This window comes from Engraulis encrasicolus, chromosome 15 (genome assembly GCF_034702125.1).
Source record: "Engraulis encrasicolus isolate BLACKSEA-1 chromosome 15, IST_EnEncr_1.0, whole genome shotgun sequence".
Lineage (NCBI taxonomy): Eukaryota > Metazoa > Chordata > Actinopteri > Clupeiformes > Engraulidae > Engraulis > Engraulis encrasicolus.
In genome coordinates, this window is record NC_085871.1 from 32,474,909 (window position 1) to 32,491,425 (window position 16,517).

General features: G+C 41.1%; 2 long non-coding RNA genes across 3 annotated transcripts; one reads left to right on the forward strand and one right to left on the reverse strand.

The window, feature by feature from the left end:
• The first annotated feature begins 9,013 nt into the window (after positions 1–9,013).
• On the forward strand, positions 9,014–10,308 carry LOC134464591 (uncharacterized). 2 transcript variants are annotated; one of them, XR_010037962.1, is made up of 3 exons: positions 9,014–9,425; positions 9,793–9,919; positions 10,074–10,308. It is a non-coding gene; the product is annotated as an uncharacterized LOC134464591 (long non-coding RNA). The 2 variants fall into 2 exon arrangements; XR_010037961.1 differs by having other exon boundaries at positions 9,014–9,416.
• Positions 10,309–10,870: 562 nt separating this feature from the next.
• Positions 10,871–12,418, reverse strand: LOC134464592 (uncharacterized). The gene is made up of 3 exons (XR_010037963.1): positions 12,075–12,418; positions 11,398–11,445; positions 10,871–11,295 (listed from the first exon to the last, which is right to left on the reverse strand). It is a non-coding gene; the product is annotated as an uncharacterized LOC134464592 (long non-coding RNA).
• Between the last annotated feature and the right edge of the window lie 4,099 nt (positions 12,419–16,517).

The window sequence follows — 16,517 nt, forward strand, 5'->3', positions numbered from 1 at the left end:
CTTCTAACTGTTGTTTAGCATTTGGCGGACCTATTTTCCCCCAGACGTCGTTGAATAGCAGTAGACATCCAGCCAGTAGGTAGCGATAGTGTGTTGTTTGTGTAGACATCAAGGAGTGAGGTAGAACGGCTATTTTTGAGCGGGACTGGCTACAAAAACTACAGCTTGCATACAAACCATAGATAGTAACGTAAACAAACGCACCCCCATTTCCGGTCGCGCGGAGTAATACTAGCATACCTGCAAACTTGTCACCTTTCGGCGAAATTCGCCGTTTTGATTCCAAAATAGGTGACTTATGTGAATCGTGCAGATCCGAAGAGTTTTTTTTGGGGGGGGGGGGCGGTAGCCAGTAGCGCCCGACTGAAGTTCTGAAGGGTAAACAGCTGCCTGTCTGATATGCGTAAAGACGGCGACATTTCCTACATTACCCATAAACACTAGTCATGACGTAAGCCACACCCATTGGCTGCCGTTTAATCACAAGGACGCAGCTTCACATTCACTGGCTGCATGTTTGAAGGCTTGAAGCCCGCGCGGAACCGGTGTTGATAAATAAAATGTCAATAAGAGGACGAGCGCGGATTACTTCGGTTTTGTAGGTTTTCAACGGGTGATAAAGAATGTGGCAGTGGTTAATGCAAGGTTAGGTGTCGGTGAATGCAAGTAATAACTGTAGTGACGCTGAAATGAAGTGGTGGTGGTGGAGCGAAAACGGCTTGGGCTGGACAGAGCAGGACAGCGCTGGGAGAATAATGTCAGCGTAGCTGTCAGATTCCTCGTCTGACATTTGCCAAGTCCTCGCAAATGCATACGATGGATTTGCCGTTTCCTAATAACGCCCACGCGATCGCAAATACCCTGCATGGATTTGACATGGATGTGCGAGTAAGTGAAAAACAATAACAAACAAAACAAAAAACTACCGACGTTATGAAAGTAAGTTCTCCGTGATGTTACGTTTGTTTATTTTCGACATACAGTGTAGATTAGTTACCTACTTGTCATTCCTAGCACATGGTAGGCCTAGTATATTTAATCCTGGAGGAGTTTAAAGTCCTAAAGCAACAGCATAATGCGCATAATAAGATAAGACATCATACACGTTATTGCACACGTGTGTCTGTGAGTGTGTTCTCTCCTGTCCTCCTCTCCCTTCATCTCTTCTCCTCTCCTCCCTCTCTTCTGTGCATTGTCCATGGTATTTGACTTAGGCTGTGTGTGAAGTTTGAATGATGCTGTGTGGAGGATGTGAAGTTTTGTAGCGTGGTTATGTGTTTTTGTATAGCCTATGTTAAAGGTGTAGTTTGTGTGACGCGTGTTGAAGGCATGCTGTGTTTGTGTGAGGTGTAGGCCTATAGGCCCTACTGTATGTGAGGTTTGAGTGATGGCGTGTGAGGTTTTGTAGTGTTTGGCTGGCTGGCTGTGTTTGGCTGTATGCTAAATGTCTGTGTATGTATGTGGCATGTGTGATGTGATTCACTGTTTTCAGAGGAAATGGAATAAAAACTAATAGAATTGAATACAAGGAAATAGAATAGTGCGTTGGGGCTCGCGATAGTTTGTCACCTTTTTCAACCCTCCTGAGTTTGCAGGTATGTACTAGTCAAATCAATACAATCAATGAAGACGGACAATAATGATAATATATCTTCTCTGGAAGCGTATTTCGTGGTGATTTTCGAGTCAACGTATCGCTGCCCACCTCTGACCACTCGGTGAGTTTCATGTCTCTGCAAACGAAAGTTTAATGCCATTTTATGATCGATTGCTTGAGTGCTTCATTGGAGTCAATGTAAAGGTGGGGGGCTGCAGTCTTGAATACCCAAATGCTCCGTTCAGCACCAAATGTCAAAATTGTGATGAGAACATCTCTACTTCACCCCAGAAGTCACACAAACAGGGCTTAATGTCTAAAATAGCAAACCACCACTTTAAGGTTGTGGTGTTAAAATTAGTACCCACATGCCGAGTATATTTTATTGTTCTTTATTTTTGTACGGCATCTGCTGCTCTGCGATATTTCCATTTCAATCTTATCAAGGAACTGTATCTGCCATTGCTGAGAGAGAGAGAGAGAGAAACAATAAATAAATGATAAACCACATCAAGTGTGTGTGTGTGTGTGTGTGTGTGTGTGTGTGTTAAGGCGAATTTATACTTATAGGCACTGACGGTTGCAGAGCCTGTGCAACTGTCTGTGCGCGACCACGCCCCCCGCGCAGAGGCTCTGCAACCTGTCGTCGCGCGCCTCAAGAAAATCCTGACTACACGTCAGACGGTTGCGAAGGTCGCAGAGAAAAGGCGCTGTGATTGGGCCTCTCGCTTCTTCCTTGTTCTCGTGGAAGCACAGTTCTCTGGTAGTTTACAAGAGCCAAACTGCCAATATTCTGTGAAATACGAACACGTTCTTTCTAGTGTGTGTAAATAATTGAAGCTACAATGCCTGAATTAGTAAGTAACAAACTAACAATACATCAGTTTAGCACTCGCGGCACAATACCTGCAGTCTGACTACACCCGTCTCCAAAAGAGTTGTCACCTATCCATCTGTTTGGAATAACAGCTAATAACCTGACTTTCAATTAATCACTTGGCTTCAGAAGTCACTCATATGAAAGCTACAACCCTCCCGAATGAAAATGTATGTACAAAAATACATTTCATGCACCGAAGAAAGATTGACCCTTTATTGAACACAGACAGGGCAGATTTTCACAAGACAAAAGTTTTGTCGCCTATCGAACATAATGTGAAAATGAGCAGATAAGTCACTTCAAAACACTTCAAATACTCAGATCGGGTGTCATACTTAATCACTGAATCACTCTCACCTCTCCAGAAAATCAACTTTGGCCTTAGGTGTATGTTTAGGGTTATTGTAATCATGGAAAGCAACACAATGAAAAACAATGAAGATCAATGAGAGATGGTGACATTACGTAGCTATTCGTAAAGCAACACATGTTTAACTTCATGATTTAATCAATGATAAAAGCCCTCAAACACCTGCAGCATGCATGCAGCTCCTCATAAGAGGGTTGTAGTCAAATGTGGCTAACGACATGAGACCTCGCGCAGATCTATAACATCAACAGTGGTTAGCGACCAGAACAAACGGGCGCTGAACTATAATCTGCCCTTTAGAGTGTGTGTTAGAGAGAGATATCTAGAAGGAGATACAGGCAGTCTGATAATTCTGCAAGATGAGAGGACATGATGGTAGGCTCTTCAGAACCAATGCCCCCCCCATCACGACATAATGGAAGGCGTACACACACACACTCCCACACACACCTATTACAGCGTAATGGGGCACATTATCCCACTGATTTAGGATAGCAAGATTACCATCAATTACACACTCTCACACATATGCACACATTCACACTATCCTTGTGATTTAGGATAGAGCTCCATAAGATTATTATCGGTTACTTTCATGCAGGGGGCATGAAATCATTATTATCTGTATTTTTTTCTTCACATAAACAACAGACATACACTAATCCACAGACACATGCACGCACATACACACACACGTAGGGTCCATGCACGGAACAGGGGGAAGTAATGCAAGGGCTTTGCTTTGAAATTACATTCTCTCTCTCACACGCACACGCACACACACTATTGGCTTGCTGGACTATGCACCATTTCCCTCCAGGCCACTGTATGTGTGTGTGTGTGTGTGTGTGTGTGTGTGTGTGTGTGTGTGTGTGTGTGTGTGTGTGTGTGTGTGTGTGTGTGTGTGTGTGTGACTGTGTGTTTTGCAGTAAATGGGAAGGCTTAATATCTGCAAGTAGATACATTACAAACCCAAGGCCTGACATAGTTCACAGAAATAAGGTGTGTGCGTGTGGGGGGTGCGTTTGTCTATATGTGTGTTAAGTGTTTGCATGTGTGTGTGTGTGTTGAGTCCTTTGAGAGCTCTTTAGTAATTGGTTCATCCCATCAGCAATCTGGCAACTGCACCAGTAATTTACATATTTACGGTACATATTAGAGATGTTTCTAGAAGTTTCGTCTAAGGTTTACATGCACATACACGGATTGTCATCACAGGCTGTTATCTGCCTGGCTTGACAGTGGCAGGGTGATGACATTCATATCCAACTGGTGACACATAGTTCCATCCTATGAGTTTCCCCTTGTGGTTACAACCCCTCTCTGCTCTCTCTTTCCTATTATCTCCCTCTCTTTGGATGTGAGCAGCTTATGTGTTGCTGGTTTTTTTTGTCTTTCCCTACCTCTCCCTTTCTCAACTTCATTTGTCATTCCATCTTCTCTCTCTCGTTCTCTTCCTCACCCCTCCACCCTCTCTTTCCCAGTCTTCCACAAGTTTTGCAAAGGGAGGTGACAGGCACAGGGCAGAGCTTTTCCTAAGAATTAGAATATGCTGTTGTCATGGTGAGAGACAGGTTTTGCACCATGCACCATCACCCTCCCCCCCCTTTCAGATATGACATTCGCCTGTAATTAAATCTCTCTCTCACACACACTCTCACTCACACACACACACACACACACACACACACACACACACACACACACACACACACACACACACACACACACACACCTGTAATTACAACATTGCACCCCCCCCCCCTCTCTGTTTCTCTCTAATTCACCTGTAATTAAAGTTGTGCTTCGCTGGTCTCCACTCTCATTTGCCTACTCATCTTCAACCAGGATGTTGGAATTAGGGAGTCAAGCAGGACCTATAAAATGCTCAATTAAACAATTATGCCGCTTATATCCACACATGCGCCTCAGATGAGACCTTTATAATATCATAATTTTACATCTCATATCCGCAAGTGGGTCTCAGAAGAAACTGGCCCATAAAGAAAATTCTTTAAGGAGAGTTCCTTATACAGTAAATGTGGACATCACCATATAAGTGACATTTTGGTCATATTTTAAATAATGTCAAATAACTTGTAATTGCCACTTTTCATTTCTTTTCAAGTTACTTTCATATTAAAGTAGAGAAAACACACTTTCAATAATTAATTGTTCAGTATTCCCATTGAGTGCCTTTGATGTGGATTAAATGATAAAAATGTGATAAAATCCGATATTATCTACGCCTATATATCTATATATTTAGGTGTATCTATCGATCTATCTATCTATCTATCTATCTATCTATCCTTCCGTCCGTCCATCCATCCATCCATCCAGGGTCAAAGTTGAACAATGAACATGTGACGACAACAAATGGCGTTCACCCAGAAGTCCTGTTTTCAAGCGGTAGGCCTATGGATTATATGCGATAACGGTAATGGACTACACTAGCTAATAATGTTTGAACTGAACCATGCCAAAGACGTGTGAGGATAACCGTAGAAGTGTCCGCGATAGCAGACAGGACATAAATGGAGCTCTAAGGAAAATAGCCTAAATAGTCATAAACATGTGCTGTTGACCATGGAAATAGATCGAAGAGGGTTGGAAGTTTTCATATTTAGTGTATATTGGTTGTAGAAACAGAATGGTTGTGTTTGTAGCCATTCAATCTCGGACGGCCGTCATTTGAATTGACGGCAGATTGCCAAGCGGCACATCTCGAAATAAAATCTTAAATACTGAAAAATAAAATAATATAAACATATAGTTTTTATACTGAAAGTATATCGAGGAGGGTCTGTAATATTGAGCTAAAGTGTTTCAAAGCTGGAAAAACTGCATGATGACGGCCGTTCAGCCGTATTTTCATATGAAAATATTCCGTGCGGCCGCGGCCGTTATGGTACAGATCCAGCCGGACGTTCACGGCCGTTATGGTAGCTAGAGGGTTAAATGTAAAAATATCACTTTTCTTCTATTTTAATACTGTTCCATTAGTACTGATTTTAAAATATGTAGTGTCATATAGTGCTTACTTTACACGTTAATAGGTTGTTTTATTATTATTATTATTTCACAAATCGTGTAGGCTTTAGCACATTCAATCAAAATGACCAAAACTCCTTCTTATGGTGGTGACTTGAGAACTGACCGTGGGGAAAATGGCTTAATTATTAATTGGATTTAGCTAAATAAATGGCTCTCTCAAGGCAATGGCATCTTGCATGAACCCTTTTTTTGTGTGCACAAGTATGTTTGTGCGTGTGTTTTTTCTTCATTAGTTAGATTCTCTAAGTAGGTCACTGAATCTTGAAAATGAGGCAAAAACAGATTTTAAGTTGTTCAAAGTATAGATGTGCAGGGATTTAAGTTCTCCGGCCCCGTGCCAGATTTCCGGCTTGCAGAGATTGACCGTGGGTTAAAAAAAAAAGAAAGTACTCGAAAATAAATTGACGGTAAATAAATAAATAATAACACAACCGAAATCCCTCCTGTGTTTGTCAGCCAATGGTAGCAAAGAAGCGCACTAAATCTAACATTGTTAACTAATCAGAAGAAGAAGGGGGCAGGTCTTCGGAAATCGTGCTACTTCAGTATCTTACTCGAGTCGGATCACCATTACGGTGTTCATTTTAGGACATCCTCAGAAAATACTTCGTCATCCTCAGACAGATGTTTGTCATCCTCAGACAAAACTTTGTCGTCCTCAGAAAAAAAAATGTCATCCTCAGACAAAACTTTGTCATCCTCAGACAAAACTTTGTCGTCCTCAGAAAAAAAATTGTCATCCTCAGACAAAACTTTGTCGTCCTCAGAAAAAAAAATGTCATCCTCAGACAAAACTTTGTCATCCTCAGACAAAACTTTGTCGTCCTCAGAAAAAAAATTGTCATCCTCAGACAAAACTTTGTCGTCCTCAGACAAAACTTTGTCGTCCTCAGAAAAAAAATTGTCATCCTCAGACAAAACTTTGTCATGAGGATATGACATTTATTTAAGCACTTTGAACCAACTTGATGGTGTAGTGGCATAATATTGTCTGCTTGTAACTTTTGAACCACTGGACCAATTTTCAAAAACTTGGTATCCCTGTAATCCTTGGGCTGAGACGAATCCAACGCACGTCATTTTCTGCCTGATAGTTTTTCCACCATTTTGGATTTTGTGAAAATCAATAAAATTGCTATTTTAAGCTCAAATTTTGTTGAAATTTCCTGTAAGTTGGTACACATGATCTCTGGACCAAGCTGAACAAAAGTTATTGAGTGAATTTTGCGCAAATGTTTTCGTTTGGCCGTGAAAGCCAATCAAAAACGGCCTAAAAGTCACCAAACAGGAAGTGAGGTCATATCTTGGGAACCCCTTGTCAGAATCTCCTGAAAATTCACACATATATTCTTGTCCATCTCATGACCTATCACAGGTCTATTACATGTCTCTAGCTCAAACTCTCTTGCGCCACCAACAGGTCAAAGTTTTAGCTACATTTTTGCCTGTAACTTTTGAACCCTACGCTCAATTTGAAATATGGTGGTACCGTTCGCATATCAGCAGTCATAAAATGTCCGCCATTTTGGATTTTGTGAAAATTAAAAAATGCTTTTTCCTACAAATTGAGTTGGATTTTGACAAACCCATTCTTCACAGTCTGCTGAGTGCTCATTAAAATATAGGCCCTCACCCCAAATCCTCTAGCGCCACTAGCAGAGCTGGCGATTAGGGTGTACTGCAGTTAGCAAAAGGGGTCATGCATCAAATTTGGGCTTGCTTGTGTAAATTAACTGTGCGTCCCTCTGCCTGTCTGCCTGGTCGGCTCTCTCTGTCGCCGTGGCGACTTGCAGGTTTTCTGTTTTGGCCTGAATTGCTGCTTGCAGCTATATTTTATATTATTTTTCTTTTTTATTTGGCAATGTTGATATGCTAGCTTTATAGTCAAGTGCATGTATGACTTACCACCCCAAAAAAATCTAACAAAAGGTTTTTCAGTGGTTTAAAGTACTATCAGATCTACTTAACAACATATTAAAAATCAGCCAAAACCAGATTCAGGAAAGGCCTCTTTTTCAAGATGGCCGCCACCAGGCCCTTATGGACTTAAGATTACATTGAGTATAGTGTTGTTTGATGCATGTTTAGACCAAGTAATGTTGTAATAAGAACATTTCCATGATACATATGTAAAGGGTTATAAGGGCAGTTTGCTGTTAAAAAAAATCCCATTAAAACTGTATGGTACACTAATATTACTACTATAGCCTGCCTTCTGTAGGCTAATTAGCGCTAACCTCTTCTTTGTGTGTATTTTAGATTTTTTGAATTATTATTATTTTCACATAATTTTTCACATCCTAGCCATCTGGGCTGTGCAATGCCTCGCTTTGGAATAGTGACCCAGTGTTTCCCACAGAAATTGTGGAAACCATGGGGGCAGGGCAGCCGGGATTTATGTAATTAGGGGGAGATTATAGGCCTACATTTCAGCCATTTATGTTTTGAAAAATTACATAAGATCTAACCCATGACATGTTTTACCCATGTACACTGTCATTTATATATTAAAAAAATGCAGTACAGAGAATAATTTCTGTTTGCAACACACTTCATTCGGCCCTCATGCAGGGGTCTATGCAATGAAAAAAACAAAAAACAAAATAGGAGCACAGATAACAATTTAGGAGCACTGTGTAATTGTTAAGGCACAGATGAAAAGGGTCTATGAGAGTAGGCTATGCCTTTTTCCCCACACACATAGGCGTTCACATTCTACATAAGGGGTGCTGGTCACAGGGCCAGTTTTTCAAAATTCCTCCCAGCAAAAGGGCTTAACAACATATTGCACATTTATGTCTATATTCACATTCATTACACATTCATTTCTATATGCAGCCTGATGTCTCCTCTGTTGTGTCAATGAAGGCCTGTCGCCTAACTAATTATCACACAACTGGGAGTGTAAGAAACTCATCCCAACTGTCCCTCCTCTGAAGGTTTTTATTGCTCCCAAACCCAAGTTAACTACAACAACTTGACTAGGCTTTAGATCCATCTGTCTTTCAAGCACTCATGGTTTTCTCCATAGGATGTATTTACTCTTACCTGATTCCTACCATCTGATATGCTTTCGCATATACATCTGGGACCTACTCCCAACCGACGCTCTTCCAAATGAACCATTTTTTTCAAAACTCTTGCATGTGATTGGATTAAGAATCTGTCCGTCATTTTGACTGACACGCCATTTCAGCCACTCCCGTTGACTCAATCCGTGACGTAGTTCACAGCGACACCACGCAGGAGGCAAGACTTTTCATCACAACAAACATGGCGGCGGCTGGAAGTAAACGGAGTAAACTTTCTATAAACGAACATTGCCCTATATGCAGGGGATATCTAAGGACAAATGGTAATATCTGCAACCGCCCATGGATATTTGAAGAACTTCCCTACGGGAAAGGGTAAACCAGCGCCCAGCTGAACTTGATCGAAACTTGTGAAACTTCTCCGAAAAATCCTGTCGCATGCCTGAAATGCCTGCTGTAATTTAACCCAGCGTTCTCAAGGTACATACGGTAAGTCAACATCTTGAATCTTGATGCAATGGTTGCTCTGAAGTCGTGCGCAAGCACAATATGACAATTGTTCATCCATACATATGTCAATATTGTTATTGGATATGATTGGCGTCAGGGCATCTTCCTCTTAGCCTCTATGCTAATCTAAATGGTTTACTGTATACATTGCTATCTGTAGGCACACATGCAATATGATTGTTTCACTTTTATTTGATTTATTGATTCTTTTATTTCTTTGATTTCTTTATAACCTCGCTGGGATTGTAACCTACGCACATGTCCAACGACAGAGATGTGTAAAAGTGTCTGCTTGCACTCTATTACAAACTATCACCATCATTAACAACAAGTCCCCTTCTCACAGATGCAGAAATGCAAAGCAGGGCCAAACATGCTGCATTCAATGGGTACGAAGACGGTGTGAGGAACAACATAACAGCTCTCTTCCTGGTGGCAGCCATGGAGCACCTAGGGGCTTCATTAAGTGTCAGGTACCTCTGGAACAAAGATTTACATTACAACAAATGTATGACCCCAGTTAAAGCTGGTGCCATGACGGTCTGTACATATTGGCTTTGTAAGATTACATCTAAGCTAACCATACTGCACATTTTGCATTATCTATCTTTTTAAATGTGTCAACAGATATCCCTGACGGCTTCATACCTGACCACATAACCATGGGCTCTGAAGAGGGGAAAAAAAAGGAACAGGCTACATCCGGTAGTGGCCCGGGTGGTCAACAAATGCCATTTTCCACATGCAGTCCAGGAGGGAGACGTATAACTATACTGTAGATTTGATATTTTTACAAGGCCTTTAGCCACAGTGTGCCCACAGCGCACTGCTCGTAATTCTGCAGGTAAATTTCACTCTTTCGCATCGCTTATAGCCCACAGCACTGTAACAACTTGAAGTCATCAATCTGAAGTCATTTTTAGAACATAGTTGTCCCAATCTCACTGAAACAAACAGCAGATTGGACCAGCATGTCTATTGGACTCCTGCAGAAATTCATGGTGAACAGACAGACAAATGCACACTGGAGCACATTATGTTGCTAGTCACACAGAGGATATTTTCAGAGAGGCTGAGTTGTTTTCACCCCCCCATCTAGTTATGACATTCTGATAAATCGCAAAAGCAGTAACCTGTGGCGCAGGATCAAAGCTAAATTGAAAGAGCGCAAGACTAATATGAAAATTGGTGGAGTAAATGCATGTACTGTAATAATGTATGTAAATAATTTGTGTATGTAAGTAGTGTATATAAAATAACCCAGTGCAACTTTTTTTTTCCATAAGATTCTGTTGCCTTTCTGTGAATGCATATAAAAAAGGTTAAGGTATGTTGTGTCACTTGAAGTAAATTAAACTGTGCTCAACACTAAACAGTCTACAATACTTCTTCCTTCTTTACATTTTTTAAATCATTGCTGCTCAAAGAAAAAAACATGGCAACAGTTTTCAAATGTGTAATTTTATTTACAGTTCTTCTATGCAAAAACAGTCATTCATACACATTTGTACAACAGCATGTACGAGGTTGCGGCAAAGCACTGCCAGCTACTACGCTGTGGTGTTTCACTGTCAAAATACTCATCCTTTTAATCAACATAACCTGGGATTCCCTGCACATGCAACACTTTGAAAACAGGAAGGTTGTTGGTTATGTACTATTATATGTTAGATCAAAGATATAGGGACTAATGCTCTTCTCATGTTTCTTCAATAAGCTGTGATCCAACCTTGTGCAAACTGTCCTGTTGTGTGGGCTCACTGTTGAATGGCACTCTCTCCATATGTAGCAGCTCTCTGTGTCCCATCTTCTGTGACTGCAGATGCCATTTAAGCCATGACAGGCATGTCTGAAAGACATGGTGCATGATGTTAACAGGTATACTAGACAACCACACTTTTCCTCCTAATGACAATCGGTGCAGGCCTACTTATTTACAAGAGTGACTCACCTTCTTTGCTGTGACGTTCTCCCAACTGAGCAGGAAGGCCTTTCATTCCTAGTGGTCAGAGAAGAGCTCAGTTTATACAATACAGCAGATATTGAACATGGGCAAATTTGTAACGTGTTATGAGTCTGTGTAACATAAGCAGCTCACACAAACTGGTCAACCCATTCTACTGGGTAGCTTGTTTAGCATAGTGAAACCCTTTGAATGTCAGTTTCACACACCACGAAATACAATGAAAGACGGCAGCAAACGATATCAACCATTTCACACGTTTGCCAAGTCATCTTTCAAGACCAGAATGTCAACTCACAGTCACAAACAAACGCAAAGCAAATGTCTGTACACTACAGTATGCATCGGACACAGTTGGGGGAGGGGAGAACCAACACCATTGATTTTACAAGGATGTAATATTTACACGGACAATGTGTACAGCAGAGTTAACGGAGTTTTTTTGAAGATCACAGGGGGAAAACATGACGAAACTAACAGACATAATACAATGTTATGACCAAGACTGTGACGATACATGTCCAAGTTAAGATTAGTCTACAAGTAAACTACGATAAACCTAGAAGGCCAGAATGTGAACTCACAACCAAACGCAATGCACATGCCTGTGCTTCATAAATGGAAAAAATGCATCAGGTTCATCAACAGTAGATGCTTAAACTTACCATTTGTAGGTGACGTGAACCTCATCGACAACGATGCCCAGTAGATTCTTCTGGTAGAGGTCTGAGGATAGCATGGTCAGTCATTTGTCCTTCAGCCACGACTCGGGGCTACCGAAGACCGGCTGGCCTGGCAACGTCCCTGAAGGATGTCTTCCTCCCAGTTCCACTGCCGTTAGACCCATTAGATTTCCAGCCTCTCTGACTTGGTCCTCCATTAACGCAGCCAGGGGGAACACCACAATAAAGATTGGATCCTGCACTTTCCCCATTGCTTTAGCACGTGAAATAGCACGTGAAATATAATCGGGTGGGATAGAACGTCTGGGAGTGATAGAACCACCTAGGGCTCACAGCGGCTTTAGCGACCAGTGGAGCCAGCTCAAACTTTTGCCAAATCCGGTCGGAAGAAACGCAAACACATCCTCGCCGCCAACAAACGCCTTAAGCGCCGTCATTTGTTCGTATTTCAATGCCTGAACATTTGGAATACAAGACAATACCGTGGAAATAGCCGAATCCATTTCAGCGCACTGAGTACTAGTACTACAGCGCGCTGCCATGTTTGTTGTGAAGTGAAGACTACACTGCTGTCGCTAATGCTTTACATCACATCCGCCCATAACTCCGCCCATCCATTCAAAATCCCACCCGCGATTCATGATTGGCTGTACACATTTTCCAACTCCAGCGGTCTCACTGCTATTCAGATGGGGTAGTGAGGCATGGGAACGCCCCCGCGTGACGTAGCCGAACGCAGCCAGATGATGTGAATCAGGTTATATTTACTCCAGGAGGAAAATGCAAAGGAAATCGTTTTTCAAATCGTTTATATATAAATATATATATATATTACATTTTACATTACATATATTACATTTTTGGAAACTATGGCGGCCAAATTTAAACTATGGCGGTGTGCCATAGTTTCTTCAATGTATGGAAAACACTGGGGACCCTTATTCCACATCTGTTTTCACTCTGTTCAGGGTTTGTTCACACAGTGTGTCTGGAGCTTATACATTTTGTATTCTGGCACTTACTACTTATTGATAAATATAAATCTAGGTCTACTAGGTCCTTATATATTATATTGGTAATAAATCCCTTATTGTACATGGACAAGACATTTGCGAATAAATGTCTGAGGATGACAATTTTTTGTCTGAGAATGAACATTTTTTTTCTGAGGATGATAAAAGTTTTGTCTGAGGACGACAACGTTTTGTCTGAGGATGACAAAGTTTTGTCTGAGGATGACAAGGTTTTGTCTGAGGACAACAAAGTTTTGTCTGAGGATGACAATTTTTTTTTGTGAGGATGACAAAGTTTTGTCTGAGGATGATAAAGTTTTGTCCGAGGATGACAACGTTTTGTCTGAGGATGACAAGGTTTTGTCTGAGGACAACAAAGTTTTGTCTGAGGATGACAATTTTTTTGTGAGGATGACAAAGTTTTGTCTGAGGATGATAAAGTTTTGTCCGAGGATGACAAAGTTTTGTCTGAGGATGACAATTTTTTTTGTGAGGATGACAAAGTTTTGTCTGAGGATGATAAAGCTTTGTCTGAGGACGACAAAGTTTTGTCTGAGGACGACAAAGTTTTGTCTGAGGACGACAAAGCTTTATCTGAGGACGACAAAGTTTTGTCTGAAGACGACAAAGTTTTGTCTGAGGATGACAAAGTTTTGTCTGAGGATGATAAAGTTTTGTCTGAGGACGACAAAGTTTTGTCTGAGGATGACAATGTTTTTTCTGAGGACGACAAAATTTTGTCTGATGATGACAAAGTTTTGTCTGAGGACGACAACATTTTTTTCTGAGGCTGATGCTGAGAACTGATGTCATTTTTTCTGAAGACGACAACTATTTTTCTGAGGACGACAATGTTTTTTCTGAGGATGACAAAGTTTTGTCTGAGGATGACAATTTTCCCCCTGAGACTGACAGAGTTTTATGTGAGTGATACCTGAGTCTGATATCTGAGAATGTCCTAAAATGAACGCCGTACACCACAGCCGGCTCACAGTCGCCGACTCGCCGCTCTCATGCCGCGGTCACAGAGCAGTGTCAACAACTCGCTCTCAGTGTTGCCAATTTAGCGACTTTTGGCCACCTCTGGCGACAACAAAAATCATCTAGCGACTTAGCGACTTTTCAGGCTCAATCTGGCCAAATCTAGCGACTATTTCGTTTGTCTTGAGAGAGGCAAATCAGTCTCCCTCCCCACGACACCACACAATGCATTTTCAGTGACTGGTAGAGACAGACGTGACACATGATGCACTCCGGTGTGGCAGCTTTTGTGATACGCACAGGAACTCTCATGCACATGTACATCTACTTGTATGAGGCTACGGCAAGCGATATGGGACAAAGATATGGTAGGAACCGAATGTCAACATAAACAGAGATTACACAATCTTCGATATGGTCACCAAATGTTTTGGGACTGTCGTTTATGTTATGCCTACACTTTGGAATTAGATCAGAGTCTTGTTGTTACACAGGTATATTTGATTTACCTCAACTGTACCCTGCACTTATCTTTACTCGGTCTACCCTACAAGTAGATACAGGGGGCATGAGAATCCGGTGCGTATCACAAAAGCTACCACAACGGCTCCTTGGGATATGCATACCGGTATGACAAATTTAAATGAGCACTAGCAGGATGGCCGCACCGACCGCAGTGAATTCCGGGCACTGGCGAAAAAAAACTCATCTAGCGCCTTCAGCGACTTTTTGGTGCATCTGGCGACTTTTTAAAACGTGCATTTTCAGTGACAAATTCATCGTTTGTCCACATAATTCTGACTCTGCGCCGCCGACAGAAGCGTTTCCCATGGTTAAGCTGGGCTGCAGCTTAGCTCTGATCTCCAAAAAGTAGCTGGCACCGCCCATTTGTACTGTGGACGAAGGCATGTGGGCAGGTTTTCTGTAGATCAGCGTGCCGTGCCCGACATTTGATGTCATACGTAATGTCATGACGTCATCTAGCGACTTTTCAGCAAGCCCATAGCGACTTTGGCTGATTTTCTTTTGGCAACACTGCTCGCTCTACATGGCAAGGCACCTTGCACCGTTTATTGCTGAAATATGTGTAAAGATAACTAAACTGCATGCTATGGATTGGTGATGTCGTTAAAAACATAAATGAAACTGGACATTGTGTTTGGACATGCAGAATGTCGATATTAAGCACTACAGTGTTTATGGAACTTCTCTGCTCAGTGCTAATAATTAGCTGTCAACAACACACAAGGTTCTGTTTTTTCCACAGACGTTCGATCCCTCTGTATCTTTTCATAATTTCTGAACCCAACTTAAAACTTAACCCAGAGCTGTCACAGCATCTCCTGGAGTGTGGAGTGGGCGAGCGGAACGTTTCTGTGTCTCGTCAACCACTTCCTGTGCATTATGCTACCAGTAGTTCCATTCACAATAATGGCTGGATACCGTGATTTTTGAATCCATCACCAGATTACTTTCTGGGGTTGTTGGAAGAGGTTGTAGGAAGATGTGCTTCAATCTACAACTACTTGTGAGAACGCCAACAGTAGAATAATTTGTTATTCGTTAGAATTAACCTAAAAAGCTCCAGCATGTTGCAGATGCCACACTCATGCTGAGTTTTGTTAGCGCGCTAACTACCGAACTTTTATGCTAATGTTTAGCTAAGGAGTCAGGTTACTTATAATAAACACCACCTACATATTAACAGATATTATCTCCGATGAAAAAAAAAACAATGCAAAAGTATTGACATTGGCGCTGTGTTAAATCTAAATGTTACATCTAAATGATAAGTCTAAATGTTAAATAGAAATCTAAATGTTATATGTTATATCCAAATGTACATGTTATATCTAAATCAGAAAATTAAATCTAAACTTAAATCTAAATGTTAAATCTAAATATTAATCTAAATGTTATATCTAAATGTTAAATATAAATGTTGGATCTAAATGTTTCGACTTAAAATAAATACTTAACTAACATCAGGGGGTGTTCACTCACGGAACTTACTACTAGCCACAACTGGCTAACCCTAACCACGGGACAGTGCAAAATGAATGGGTGTCAATGGAGTTTTTTACCATTACAATTTGTGTGATTTTTAATAATTTTTTGTCCTGAAATATTAATATTAAGTTCGAAGCTAGAAATAATAAGACCCCATTTGAGTAGCGTTTCGATTATTTTGCGCCACTAGATTATTATATACTGGGTCACAAAGCTCAATTTTTATGAGGCCAAACCCATAAACATTAGCACGATGCTAGCGAGTACAGGTTGAAACCTTCAAACCTGCTGTAAAACTACACACCTGAACGATTTGTCAATACAGCCTATTATTAAACAACAGTCATAGTGCTTACCAGGAATGTTTTGTTGATAATATTTGTGACTGGAAATGGCAGTAGCAATGTATTTAGCATGGGTT